The 14,567-nt window shown below is 36.6% G+C and overlaps 1 protein-coding gene across 2 annotated transcripts in view; it reads left to right on the top strand.

The window, feature by feature from the left end:
- LOC6649194 (inactive dipeptidyl peptidase 10) overlaps positions 1 to 14,567 on the top strand; it is a 91,832-nt gene that overhangs the window by 43,456 nt on the left and 33,809 nt on the right. The window lies entirely within an intron of this gene.

The raw sequence follows: 14,567 nt of genomic DNA, 5'->3' as shown, positions 1-14,567 counted from the left end.
CGACCGGTTTCTTTGAGCTAATTTCCGCTTTCTGAGTGCCAAAAGGGCACCGACAAGTGAATGAGAAGGGGATGGCATCGGGTAACAAAGGGAACGTGTGTGTGTGTCTGTGTGTGTGTGCGTGTCCACTCTATTCAATTGTAAATAGTTTAGCTATAATTAACACTTCAAACAAATTCCATCAACAAAACCACGCTACAAGAAAGAAAGAGAAATATGCCTTTGCATAAAAACAAAAAAAAACAACAAAAATTAAAGAAAAAAATCGGATAAATTTCGACAGCTTTTTCTGCAGGTTGCTTTCTTTTTGTTCCTGCTTATCCTTCGTTCTTTGTTTTGCTACGTAAATCATAAGTTTTTCGCTGCTGTTCATTCTTCTTGTTTTATGAGCCTCGTCACTTCGTTGTTTCGCTCTTTTTTATTGTCATATTTATGGAGGACGACTTGTGCCTTCAGGCATAGATAAATCTTCATGCGAAGCATATTTTTTTCCTCCTCTTCTTTAGCCCTTTTCATAGTACCCTAAATGTTGTAGGGTAATAACGGGTATATTAACCTGAACCCAAGAAAAATGAAGAGAGATCTTAAATTTAAAGCATTCTTAATCGTAATTACTTAATGCAGGATAAAGGAAACATATAGAGCTATTAAATAGTTTAAAACTGAACAATTAAGAATCATAAGGTATCATGAGGTCGTTGTCTCGATTTTGTTAACCTTTTTTTTTTGGTTCTTCTTACTGTTGTTTGTGCAACATAAAAATTTGTTGCCACACCAAGTCGTTTAATCCTTTGGGGGTTTGTGCAAACATCTTTATATGCGAAAAGCAAATCAAAATCTATGAATTTTTGAATAGACCTATGTACGTTGTTGGTAGGTCCATCGTCTTCCTATTTGCTCTCCCTCTCCCTCTCTCTCTCTCTCCCTCTCTCTCTCTCTATCTTTCTTCTCATTTTACTTGTGCATTGTCACTGCGGTCACGCCCATATCCTGGAAGCCAAGTCATGCCAAGAGCAAGCCATCAATTTTGGTAAATCACCAAGAAGAAAAAAAAAAGGGCAGAGAGAAGAAAAAAAGTACAAGTAACCGAAAGAGAAAAAGAACCAAACACACGCACACACACACACACACACACACACACACACACACACACACACTCACACACACAAAAATCAGTACACAAACCACGAAAAGTGAAGGGGATATGAATGTGTTGGTGGTGTGGGGAAAAGAGAGTTAGCTCTAAGGGGAAGGCTGAGCACTTAAAAACCACAAGATGAGCTTGTCAGATACAACCACGCCTCTCCATCAGCGTGCCCCCCGCCCCTGTCTAACGAATACAAACACATGTTAAATTTCTCTTTAACGGTTTTGCTTTATACCCATCATTCTGCAAACTCCCGCCCCCTATAGGCGTATTAGTTTTGTCTAAATCTTCCATCAAAGAAGCGGAGAAAACTTGAGTTTATTTAAATATACAAAGTTTTTACAGGGTATCTTTCAAACCGAATGCTCTCTTCATAACTGTCATCAACTTGGGTCTACTTCTTCTTAGTCAGCTTAGTGCTAGCTCTCGCCCTCTCTCTCCCCCCCTCTCTCTATCTCTCTCACTCTTTCCCTTCTAGATCTCTGTACAGATACTTTTTCTAAATATTTTTATAAGAACCCATAAATTTTTTGGGCATTGCTCATAAAAATGACAACAAAAAAAATCAAAAAGAGAACAAAGCCAAACTAATTGAATTAAATTTTATGAAAAGATAGGGAGAACAAAATGTATTATATAATCAAAGATAATCTCAGTATGGGTGTGTGTTTCAACCACGCCCACCACTATGCCCACCGAAAAAAATTGGCAAATTTACTACATACATAGATAAGTATAAACACATATATATGTACACATATACTGTTAGACGGATGAAATCTAATTTTGAATTCTGTTATTTTTAGTTATATAAATGCAAATATCACAACAATCAATAGACTGATTGGCATGAAGTCGTTTACCTTTTAGTCAGTGGAATGAAATGTATTTTCTAATTCTTCTTACTTTTCTTACTTTTGTTATCAGTAGTAAATCTTCAATGTGGTCATTTAAAACATTGTTTTCTTGGCTTATTTTTTGTTGTTATTTCTTCACATATTATTAGAATATTGCTCAAAGTCAATCAATTGCAGATCTGAGATCCTTATTAAGCTTTATCTAATTGTGATTACCTTTACAACCATTCGTTATGCTCTCTTCTTTATTGTTTCTCTATCTCTCGTTATCTATTAATAATTATATGGGGAGGTATTCCAATTGAAATGTCGTTTCTTGTTTCCATTCAATGAAATTCTCATTGTCCAATTGTTTGTCAAATTTTGAGCAAATGTTTGATGAATTATTTTTCTGTGCCTTTTCCAATTGGCTGGTCTTCTTCCACTCTCTCTCCCTCTCCCTGTCTCTCTCACTCTCTCTTTCTCTCTGTTGATGTATGTAGGTCGTATCAGGTGAAAGCAAAAACGAATACGAAATCGTTACCGTAACCGTAACCGAAACTGATGCCCGAGTATTAAATTTGCATTAAACCCAAGTTGGCTTGACATTTCTGATTTTGATTGTGTGCAATTTATCACAGAATGCTTTCACACTGATTCCCCCTTACCCTGCCGCCTGCCGCCTGTCGCCTGTCGCCTATGCATTGTGTGCGTATTCAAATGTGGCCAGCTAAAAAGGCAAAATGAAAAGAAAACCAACTGAAAGGAGACGGAGGGAAAATACGTAAAATAACAAAATGCCAGAGCGTATCATTTGTCTAGCCCCAAGTAGAAAAAATTCACGCTCCATCAAGGACACTCCTAAGGGAGTAAAAGAAACTGGAGGTAAAGAGCTATAGATACAGGCTGGATCCAGCCAGTCAGTCAGTCAGTCAGCCAGTCAGTCAGTTAGTCAGTCAATGTGTCAGTCAATCTGTTCGTTCAGTTTTCGGTTTTACTGTCAGCTCGGTCAGTTTTGCAGCGATGCTCCATCTGTCAGCGGACCAGGCCTGGCTGGCATTTCCGCTTATCAGCGCAACAAAAGCAAATTCAAATGGAAAGCGTTAAAATGTGGAAAAGTCAGAGGCAAAAGCCAAAAATGCAAAATTAATGTAAATTGCGGCAAAATGCCTTGGCCAGGCTGTTAAAATTTATTGCAAACTATGTCAAGCGAATAGAGCAAGACAGATAAATAGAAAGAGAAGGAGAAAGGCAAAGAGGGAGAAGCAGAAGAGATGAAAGATATCGCATTCGCTCTGTCTGCTTTTCACAATTTATGATTAAAACAAAGGACCAAAAACAACAACAACAACGACAACCACAATGACTAAGAAAAAAAACCAACAAAAACAAAATTCCCAGCCGACATCTTTTGTACGTGACAAACCAGCGATTTTCTGTGCAATGCGCATTTTATTTTGTAATTTATTTCATTTTAATTTTATTATTTTTATTTATTTTTGTTTTTTTTTTTTGTTTTGTCCCATGGTTTATTTGACGCCGAAGTTTGTGTTGGAAGTGAAAATAAACTGCCTTGAATTGACCTTCGCGGGTCACAACAGATATGCCTTACATATACACATGTATGTACACACACACACACACACACACACACACACAAACACGTTTATATATATGTATATGTATATGGGTGCCTTCAGAGCGGACAAGCACTAAAAATCCACTTGAAGGCGTTTCTCACATCGTCTTAGACAGCATTAAAAATTTTTGTTGTGCTGCATACGCATAGGCGCTCACACGTGACAGGCACAGGAAATGAGGAAAGCAAAGCAAAGTAATGTAAAGTAAAGTAAAGTAAAGCAAAGAAACGCTAAAAATAAAGTCAAAATAATGTAGGTAAGCACGCAGCAAACTAACGAAAACTCTGGCCAAAATCTGCCACGTTGGCAGGTAGCAGAGAGAGGGATAGAAAAAAAAACAAGAAGGACGAAGCAAACAAGAAAAAGGATCCAAATGTCTAAAGCCTAAATAAATTAGGGTAGCTCAAGATCTATGCCCAGATCGACTTTGAACTTCAAAAAACCCTTAAAAACTAAAGACTCGCATCAGCCAACTGAAATTTAAAACTATTAATTTCTGTGGTTTTAACGATAAGCGAGTTTTCAACACTGGATTTTCATCCATTAGGAATGAAAACTTTTCAAAACGAAAGCAACTTAAAAAACATACAGGAAAAAAAACGAAGCGAAACAAAATAAAACTAAAAATAGAAGCGATAAAAAGAAGCCAAAGCATGCCGTTAACAATAAAAACAATTTACAACTTTTTTGCCCAGCTGTGAGGCCTGATGGCCCCAAAAGTGTGTACAGGGAGTAACTAGAGAGGGGCGGAGAGGGGGGGTAACCAAGTTTGCCTAGCTGCAGCTGATTGACTCTGACCTCCCATGGGCGTAAAAGTTTTTGTTCGTATAACTAACTATTTTTGGTGTTCTTTAGTTTACTTGTATGTAAGTCAAAAAGGCGAATCGCGGCAACTTTTAGCGCGAGTGCAACTCAATCAGTTGCAAAAAGTGCCCCCAAAACTATGCAACGTCAAATATCTAATACACAGAGCCAGAAAGAGGGAGATAGAGAGAGAGAGAGAGAGCGGAAGAGATTTAATTGCCAGTAACTGGAAACATGGCTAAAATGCAGACCAAAAGTAGAGTAGACAATGGACCCCCATGAAAGCCATAAAAGCGTCAAGCGCGTACATTTTTTCTCCAAAAACAAAAATAGAGAGATATATATGTATATGTATATATGTACATATATATATATAAGTATGTATTACATAGTGAAAAGGCAAAATTTATTTTAACGAGCAAAAGTTTTGGCGCTGGCCAGAAGAGCGCGAACAGCGCGAAATCCCTAAATGCCAATTTAGCTGCCGCAGTCGCTGGCATTTTTATTAACGCGGCTAATTCCCATGTATGAAGCAAACTTCCCCCCACCATTTTACCACCCCGTCAGGCATCTCTCTCTATCTCTCCTTCCTCGCTGCCCTGACCAAGCCCCTGGTAACTGTCAATCTTCTCCCCTCCATCCGACTCTGTCTCCCCATCCCCATCATGCCCCCAGCTGGTCGTCATTTCTGCTTAGCTAATCTCTTGCTGCTGCTGCCATTGCCACTGCACGTAACCAAAATCCAGATACAGCTTCTGACTTACATAAAGCGCCCAGCGCCAAAACAGCAAAAGAACACCAAGAATCCTCCTCCATATCATTTCTCCTCCTTCGGCTCAGACAAAAAAAAAAAAAAAAAAAAAACCAAAAAATAAAAAACAAAAAAGAAAACACGCAACAAATCCGCTTGGTTTTGCCCTTGCCACAGGAAAACTCTGCTGCAAATTCTCGTTTCGAATTCCCCAGTTTTTTCGTCTTTTTTTTCGTTTTTTTTTCGGTTTTTTTTTCGTTTTTTTTTTCGTTTTATTATCCTGAATATCTGAAAATAAGTCAAGAGGTATGATGTTATGTTATAAATAGAACTGTAAGTTGAAATATATAAGTATATACAAAAAAAAAATAGGTACTTCAGCTTTCTGTGTTTCTTAATGAATCAAAAGGAAAGGTAATTCCTGTTAAAACCCTTAAAAGAAGTGAGAATTTTTTGCATATACATTTTGCTATTACTTTTGCTAATCGTATACGATGTAACTACATACTCACACGATTCTGTAAGGTTTTTAGTTGGATCTACTACTATTAATCAAATGCTTAGTGTTTAAGGATAATCATCCTACTTGACCCTGGCATTTGACTTATAAACAAATTTGCTTTATCCATCTGAGCGTTTAAAGGATATAGAACATTCGTTTTGATGTTTTGCAGTAGTTGTTGTTGTTGTTTTTTGTGCATTTTGCGTTTCCTGGCACAATAATTTTTTTGACAGCACAAAACGGAAATGGTAGAGCAAGAGCAAGCTTCATGGTCGAGGTACTGAATGTGGCTCAAGGCTGCCTGCTGCCTGGTACTGCATGTGGTCAAACATTCAGACTCTTATGATACTCATGCCCTCAACCTCAACCATTTGCCGTGTGCGGCAGCATCTTGTGTATAGTGTTCACTATAAAGCATATTTATTGTAATGTTGCATGCCAGCGGCTGGTTTTATGTTCATTTTTTTTGGTTTGCTTCTTTTACCCTTTCAGCTGTTTCCTGTTTTGGTGGCAGTTGGCCCTCTTCTCAGTTTTGTATTGCACAAATGTGCAAAATTTCCATATGTCATGGTTATTAATTAAAACGTCAAAAGCGTTTTTAATCTTTGTTTCTATATGCATGTCATTGGCTTTATGCATGAGGAAAGGCAAAGTGAATACATTAATGCGAATAGATTGCATAGATGAAAGGCTGAAGGACATTTGGTAATTAAAAGTGATGCCCTCTGAACGTCAGCCCAATGAAGTGCATACCCAAAGAAATGGGTCAATGAAAATGCAAACCCATTCGATGGAATAGACAAAGGAGAAGAAGGGAAAGAAAACTTGTGAGAAAGATAAAAAACGGGAATATTAATCATACGCCATGTTGTATAAAATGGCAAATGTGTAAAAAAATATTAATCATTCGCCATGTTGTATGAAAAATAAAGCAAGCTTTCCAAGAATAATTGAAGTCGAGTCTTCTGAACTGTTAAAGCACTTTAAGTTGGCACATTTAGTTAAAGTATTTACTAATAAGATAAGTCAGTTTGCACATTACAATAACAACATTAAATATTTAAATTTGCCAGTTTAGTCTAACAAATCCTTGAGAGTTAGCCAGTTATTGTTATGATTAAAGTTTCCTAATCTAATTGAAATATTTAAGCTACCTTGCATTCTTAGCCCTTAACCATTTTGTGACTGACCCAAACGGAGTCCTTCATTATTCTTCCACATTCTGACTCTGACACTCTGATGCTGATGCTAACATGGCTTGTTGTTGTGCTCTGTCGGGTCTGGGGTCTGAGGTCGGAGGTCTGGCCAAGTCAGTCCGGATCTGTTCATGCCTTCTGCATGCCACACAAGCACAACAATGTGATTAAAATGCAATTTGCTGCCATTTACTTTGAGCATAAGGAGAAGAAAATGCTGAAAAGCTTCTGTCCCCCCAACGACAACGACACCGACACATTACACACATATGTATGTATTTATAGATGTGTGTTAGTGTGTGTGTGTTGAGCTCAAATTTGCTAGTGCAGCAGAAAAGAAAGAATTCTAGCACATGTGTGTGTGTGTGTGTGTGTGTGTGTGTGTGTGTGTGACCCCAAGTCTTGAGTATGCTGCACGACATTCATTTCCGCTTTAAGGCTAAAAAATAATAAAATTTTATTATGCACTTAGCAGTTGCTCGACGCTATTCACCCCTTAGCGTCAGCCCGCCCCCTTAGTCAAGCTGATGATGATTGAGATGAGAAACTGAAGGCAGTTGGAGTCAAGGATGCGAAGGAGGTGGCATCATGATGTCAGCAGCTAGTACAAGTCCCTGCTGCGTCTCTGTGTGTGCGTGTGTGTGGGTGTGTGTGTGTGTGTGTGTGTGTATGTAATTTATGGCAACAGAGCCCAAGGCTCATCAAAAGGCTGTCACATATTGCCTAGACACACACATATGTACATACATAGGACATCTTGGCCTCTTGTTACTCAGTCACTGGCATTCAAATTACGTAGAACCCGATCTCGAACTTTTTGGAATTCATGTAATTTTGTGTAGTCGTCTTGCTGCCTCGTCTGTTGCCCTGTTCAGTGCCTTGGCATACCATCTACAATTTCTTTTCCTGTTCTACTTACATTTGCTTGAAATTTCAAGTATCAAAGTATAGCATACTTTTTGGCTGCTTAAAGGCTTGTTGCCACTCGACATTTTACTCTCTATTGCACGAACCGTATGATTGATGATGAATGATTGATGCATGATTTATTTATGTGTGTGTGTGTGTGTCAGCTTTCTCTCCACTTCTCTTGGTTCTTCATTCTCCATTCTCGATTGTCTGCTGTCTGCCATTTAAAGCGAAAATTCGGTAAATGCATCTAAATGCCAAATGCTTGGATTGAGATGAAGTTGGAGGAAAGAGAGTTAACGATAGAAAAATTACTAAAAGGGAGATGAGAATGTACAAAATGCGTTAAAGTGCTAACAGATTTGAGTGCCACCACCCAGTCTTCATTTTTCTTAACCTTCACTGTTTCGGTTCGTTAGTCTGACAGAATAACGAACATTCCAGTTCTTTTCTTCTCACTTGTCTCTCTCCCTCTCTCTCTCCTTCTCTCTATCTCTCTCTCTATCTATTGCTTTTCTCGACTATGAAAATTGATTTAAGATAACGGTTGGAAATTTTCATCTTTTAAAGAAAACAAGCGAAAATGAGAAAATCACATTTTACCAGCTTTTATTTGCCAATCAATTTATGATGATTTTTAATTAATTATCATTTCATTTTGCATTTTGCATAAATTCAAATAAAACGTTTCAATTTGTATGACCCAAAATGCTTGAATAATTTGTGTAAATAATAATAAGCATTGGACAAATACAAAATAAATGTGCAAAATAAATTTAATAGAAAACAGAACAAAAAAGAAAATAAATAAGAGCATTTAGCTTTTTAAAACATTTACCATCATGAAGTTTTTGCACTAATTCAAATGTTTTAATTAAATTTAGTTTATATTTTGAATCAGAAAAAATCATATTTTAGCTACTTGTAATTATTTAGGTAAGAAATAAATTTACTTTAGGGCTTAACATTTGCCCCTTTCCCTTTTTGTTAACTAATGACCAAGAGTTTCCATCATGACAAGAAATCGCAGTGCAAATGAGTGAAGTTTATTTAATTAATATGAAAAATCTCTTAAGATTTCATCAGTCAGAGAGACAGACAAAAAACTTTTTGCCCCCAAAAAACTTGGATTGCAACAAATTATTATTGGCAAGTCAAACGATAAACGACCATAACTTTCTGATGACTTTTGCATTTACCTGACAGCTGATACAGGTCAAACTAATCGAAGACAGAGAAAGGAGAATGAACGAGAAAGACATTAATTGCAAATTTTATTCAAGCTTGAACATATGCATCTAGAATATAACTTATTGATTTGCTAAAGAAAAGAATCTAAATTTAGTATGAAGTCGTTTAATATTATTCTCAATGCAAATCCATATTGAAAGTGTTAAAGCAATGGTTGACGATGACGAAGGTCACCCACGAAGAGGAAGAGGGGACGACGATGGAAATGGAAGAGCTTGTGGAAGTGGACGCTAAGATCTCATCTCTATGGCCATTGACAAACACTTGAACTGTCTTTAATAAGGGAGCAGCCTCTTTTGAAAAAAGCAAAACCATTAAAGTGCACACGAACACACACACACACACACACACACACACACACACACACGAACACACACACACACACAAATACATACTTATATATACTTATATACACACAGGCTGGCAAACAGAAAGATAGCAAAGAAGCTCCTCAAATTGGGCGCCACAAAAATCAACAGCCAAAGTCAATAAGAGGCATGGAATCGACTTGCCTGATTTTTTTGTACAATTCCTTTTCCAATTTTTATACCCTACAACCATGTAGTGAAATGGTATAATAAAGTCAAAGCAAAAGAAAGCCTTTTGGACTCGGTATATCGATCGAGTCGATCTAAGCAATCTATATCTCGGAGACTAGAAGAGCTAGCGCCACCAAATTTCGTATGCTTAAACTGTAAAATAAACAGACCATAAAATGTGTCTTATAAACAAGATATAGAATATATCTCCATTTAAATCGATTTGTGATATTTCAAACTAAATGGAACTATAGTTAAAGAAGAGCTAGCGCCACCAAATTTCGTATGCTTAAACTGTAAAATAAACAGACCATAAAATGTGTCTTATAAACAAGATATAGAATATATCTCCATTTAAATCGATTTGTGATATTTCAAACTAAATGGAACTATAGTTAAAGATCCTAATTTCAAGTTCATTTATTTAGGTTCTAAAATATATGTAACTTTTACTTTGTGTGTCTCTTAAAGAAACTAAGACAGAAAAAAAGCAGCTTTCATCTCTCTTTATGATAGTGTTTGTGTGAGGGTGTGTGTGTGTGTGTGTGTGTGTGTGTGTGTTGAAAGCATTACGAATGCACTTTGACTCTTTTTCACTTTTCCACTTATTTTATTTGATTTCATTTTGATTCATTTCGCATTTTGTCGTTCTTTTTGTTGTGCATGCCACGTGGCATTACAACGAACTTGTTATCATCTTCTTTAACATCAAATTTCTTTTCGTTTTATTTTTTTTTCTTTGCTGTGTCAAAAATCAAAACAACAAAAACAACAATAACAATAGAATGCCCAAAAGGTATGCCGACTTCTCGTTCCGCCTCTTTTGACGCTCACATGGAGAAGAAATGAAACAAGAAGATGGCATTTGATAAACATTATTGTACATGTCCGACAATTTTTCAACAATCGCTCGAGCGTAGCGGTATTTGATTGATACAATGGACCAATATCCATACCCACACCCACACCCACACCCACACCCACTCCACCCCCATCTATCCAATTTGAAGTGAGGGCATCTGGGTCGGTTAGCGATATAAATGACAAAGCATTTTCCTTTTGGCATCTGCAAAAGTGATTGATTTTTGTTCAAGAAGAAAACAACAAGTTTTGGTTGTATTCCATTTTTTTTCTCTTGGTTTTGTTTTTCTCTGTGGATACCATTGGCTTGGTTGGATTAGGGAGGGGGGTAGAGTAGAGTAGAATGAATGGCATAAAAGACAAGAGCAGCTGCTGCGTCTGTGCTCAATTTTAACCACATTTAATTGCACTGGCAATAAGGCACACAAGCGTAAATTCATTTCAATTTGGTCATTTTCAGGACAAAAAACCAAAAAAAAAAAAGAGTTTGCCACTTTAATGTGGTTTTGCCATACAATAAAAATACCATACCACAAACAAAATGCAACAAAATTTATTTCTCAATATGCAAACAGAAACAATTAATTCAACACAATTTTCAATGCGAACCAAACTTAATTTTATTCAATATGCTTGGGCAGCTTTTGGTTACACTTTCCAAATTATTAAAGCACTTACTTTTCATTTGAAGTTTACTACAAATTTATTTAATATTGTTCTCAACCATCTCAAGCTCCAAGTTTTGTCACTTTTTGTAAAATTCAAACCTGAATAAGGTCCCCCCAAGGATTTCCCATCATTAGTTTAAAAAACCAATTGAAAAATTCAAGCTAATATTTTTATAGTAAATAAGTTTTAGTTTTTGTTAGACTTGGGAAAAAATATGCGAATGGCAATTTACAATTTAAAGTGCCTACTTGTTTATTTTAGATAGTTTTAAGGGCTACATTCAAATAGATACACACACACACACACACACACAACCACACAGACTGTTAGAGATAAGAAATGACCAGTGTCCTTTATCATAGTGTGTGTCTCTCTCTCTCTTTTTCTCTCTATCTCTCTATTACCTAACCGAAAGCTACTTTTAATGCCCCACACGTGCATTGGACATAAAAGTAGGGATAACTGGCACAAACGAAACGAGAATAGATAGAATGGTAAGAATCAGAGTGAGAGTCAGAGAAAATATTATTCGCCACACGTTTGTGGTGAAACGGGCAACGCAATTTATTATTATACATTTCCATACAAATTTGACAGATTCCCCTGATACGAGACAGATAGAGAGAAAAACCAACCGGACAAATTTTCCTATGTATGCAGATACTTCACTTCATCTTTATGTTCGTTCTCATCGTCCTCATCGTCGTCGTCGTCGTCGTCGTCATGGTCATCGTCATTGTCATCGACATACATATAGTTATCTTCATTGAGATAATGAACAAGTCGATGATGATGACGATGACGATGATGATGATGATGTTTGGCGAGTTTCCTTCCGGTCCGACCCAAGACTTGTGTTGATTGGTTTTTTCTATGGGGCATCTGATGGTTTTGTGGCCAATACTCAGTGGATAGAGGTAGACAGACAGAGGCAAGGGGCAAAACAGCACCCAAACTTTAGCTAAAAACAGAAACAACTTGGCAGTTATCACTTTGTTGCCCGAAAAACCCGAATTGATTGAGCTGTCTGTCTTTCAATTGGACTTGGAGTTGGTTGGACCTGGATCTGGATCTGGTTTTTGTCTTACCTTATTTGTCTTGCTCTTATTCATTATGTATTGGCACGCATAATTAATTTTGCATTTCGAAGAGTTAAAGTGCCACAATAAGCAAATTGTTTGCATTAATTCGAATTAAAATTGATAAAAATTATTGACAAAATATAATTTACAACCATTAAAAAAAGTTAAATTTTGATTTTCAAACTCTTGAATTCATTTAGATATGTATATGTAGAGGAGGGTGAGGCTATTTAGCATTTACATATCATCCATATGTCCTGGAGCACTAAGCAAAAAAAAATTATAAAGGACTACTTTTTTTTTTCATAGTTTTTGTCATAAATTGTATGATAACTAAATGATTTAGAAGATTTTTTAGGTCTAAATTGCCCATTTGATTCTGATATATGAACATTTTTTTAATCAATATAAAGTTTATATAACAAATACCAAATATGGGCTGTTATAAGTGGATCTTACGATACTACGGATACCCTTTCCTACCTAATTTCTATAAGTAAAGATATTTTTTAAGAGCTCAAGAGCTTTTTAGCATAACTCCTTCCTATAATTAAAGGATTATTGTATTGATAAATTATTTGGAATTTAGATTCAATAATTTAGACATAGTAGTTTCTGTTCTGATTTCTTTTTGCTAGCTCTTTATTGAGCCAATATCGATCTACATTAATTTTCAATCTATCAAATGAATATAATGTTTATATTTTAATGCATTTCATATTTGATAGGCAATTAAAGTTGTCATGGATTATTTTTATGAGTTCGTTTTTTGTTATTTTTTTTGTGATTGATTTATTATGATAATAAATTTGCCCTCATTTGCAACTAAATTGAGGCCCACAAACTAAAGACATAAATATGCGAATGTTTGTGTTGGATTTTCTCGCTGTCTCTCTCTGCCTCTCCCCCTCTCTCTTTGTGAGTGTGTGTGTGTGTGTTTGCATTTTTCCATATATATGTTTTAATTAATTTTTAATGACATGCCATTTAAGCGTCATCTATATGCCAACATCCTACCCAGCCATCTTCTGCCCAGGGTTTAACACCTGGGCACTTTTTGTTTAATTGGTTGCAACAGCCATGACAGGGCAGAGGCAATGCAATTTTATCAAGGAATTGCAGACACATGGATGGCATCAACAGTGGCCCAATATTATCCTCATCTTCATCATCATCATCATCATCATCATTATGATTGTCGTCATTATTTGTGGCATCATAATCATCATTTAGCAAGTGATTTGTGCCTATTGTTGGCCCCTAAGGCAATTTAATTAAATTTTCTAACCCTTGAAAACATTATGGAGCATCATTGTTGCTGCTGCGAAGCTGTTAAACTTAATTGCTAAAACACACACACACAGGGACAAACACACACATACACACACACTAACATGCATACATAAAAATTAATGAGCGGGAAAATTTTTATTGCATAAATAGAAAGAAAAGGGCAAACACTAGAAATTTAGGCAGTGGGTTAGATAGATGGATAAGAACTCTTGTATCACCTACCTAAAACTCTGGGCCATACCATCAGCTACTCCCCTGTTGCCTAACCCCCGCCACACCCCCCCAACTCCCTTCTCGCAGGACAACAGCACATTATCTACATTCATTCGCAGTTCTGTTTGCATAAAACATTTTCTTCATTTTTGTGTGTGTGTGTGTGTGTTTTTTTTGGTTGTGTTCTGATTTGTGGCCACTAAAAGCTTCTCTGACATCAGCAGGACGAAGGACGCTAGTAAGGGCTTTGCAAAAAGTATGAGAGAGAGAGAGAGAGAGAGAGAGTTCCAGGCTTGGCGAAAAAACACACATACACTAAATGGATGAATGGTTGCACGTGCGTGTATGACTATGAGTGTGGGCGTGGACATTGTTGTGGAGGAGGTGTAGATACACTAGTTAAAAGACAGTTTGCATTCACTTTAATTAATACAAACTATTAGTGCGTTTTTCAACACTTGGTAAATGATTTAAAGAAAATTAAATTAATTAAAAGCCATTTCGTCTGGTTTCTTCCTTGCCAGATGATCCTTTAGAACAACTTTTTGTAGGTACAAATATTTGAAATGAAAGATTTCATCTGCTGGCTTTCGAGGGCTTACTTACTTTAAGAGCAATTCTTATTCAACTATCGATACAATTGAACATTTCCTTCTATTTGTTGAGTGAAGCTTATTGAAAAGAATCATTGATTTGATTGGTTTTATGTTTACATTTCGTATCACTGTGCGGCGCCAACGGTCTGAACATAACAACTGTGGTTGTATACTCAATCTCACGGCCGGTCAGGATTCGCAGACCGCCATCCCATCATGCCATTCCATCTGGCCTCAGATTGATGCCTTGCTAATTGCAGTTCGGCCAACGAAGCGTC

The sequence above is a fragment of the Drosophila willistoni genome, assembly GCF_018902025.1.
Source record: "Drosophila willistoni isolate 14030-0811.24 chromosome XL unlocalized genomic scaffold, UCI_dwil_1.1 Seg141, whole genome shotgun sequence".
In the NCBI taxonomy this organism is placed as follows: Eukaryota; Metazoa; Arthropoda; class Insecta; order Diptera; family Drosophilidae; genus Drosophila; species Drosophila willistoni.
The sequence above is the reverse complement of the archived record's forward strand: the minus strand, read 5'-3'. Positions and strand labels throughout refer to the sequence as shown.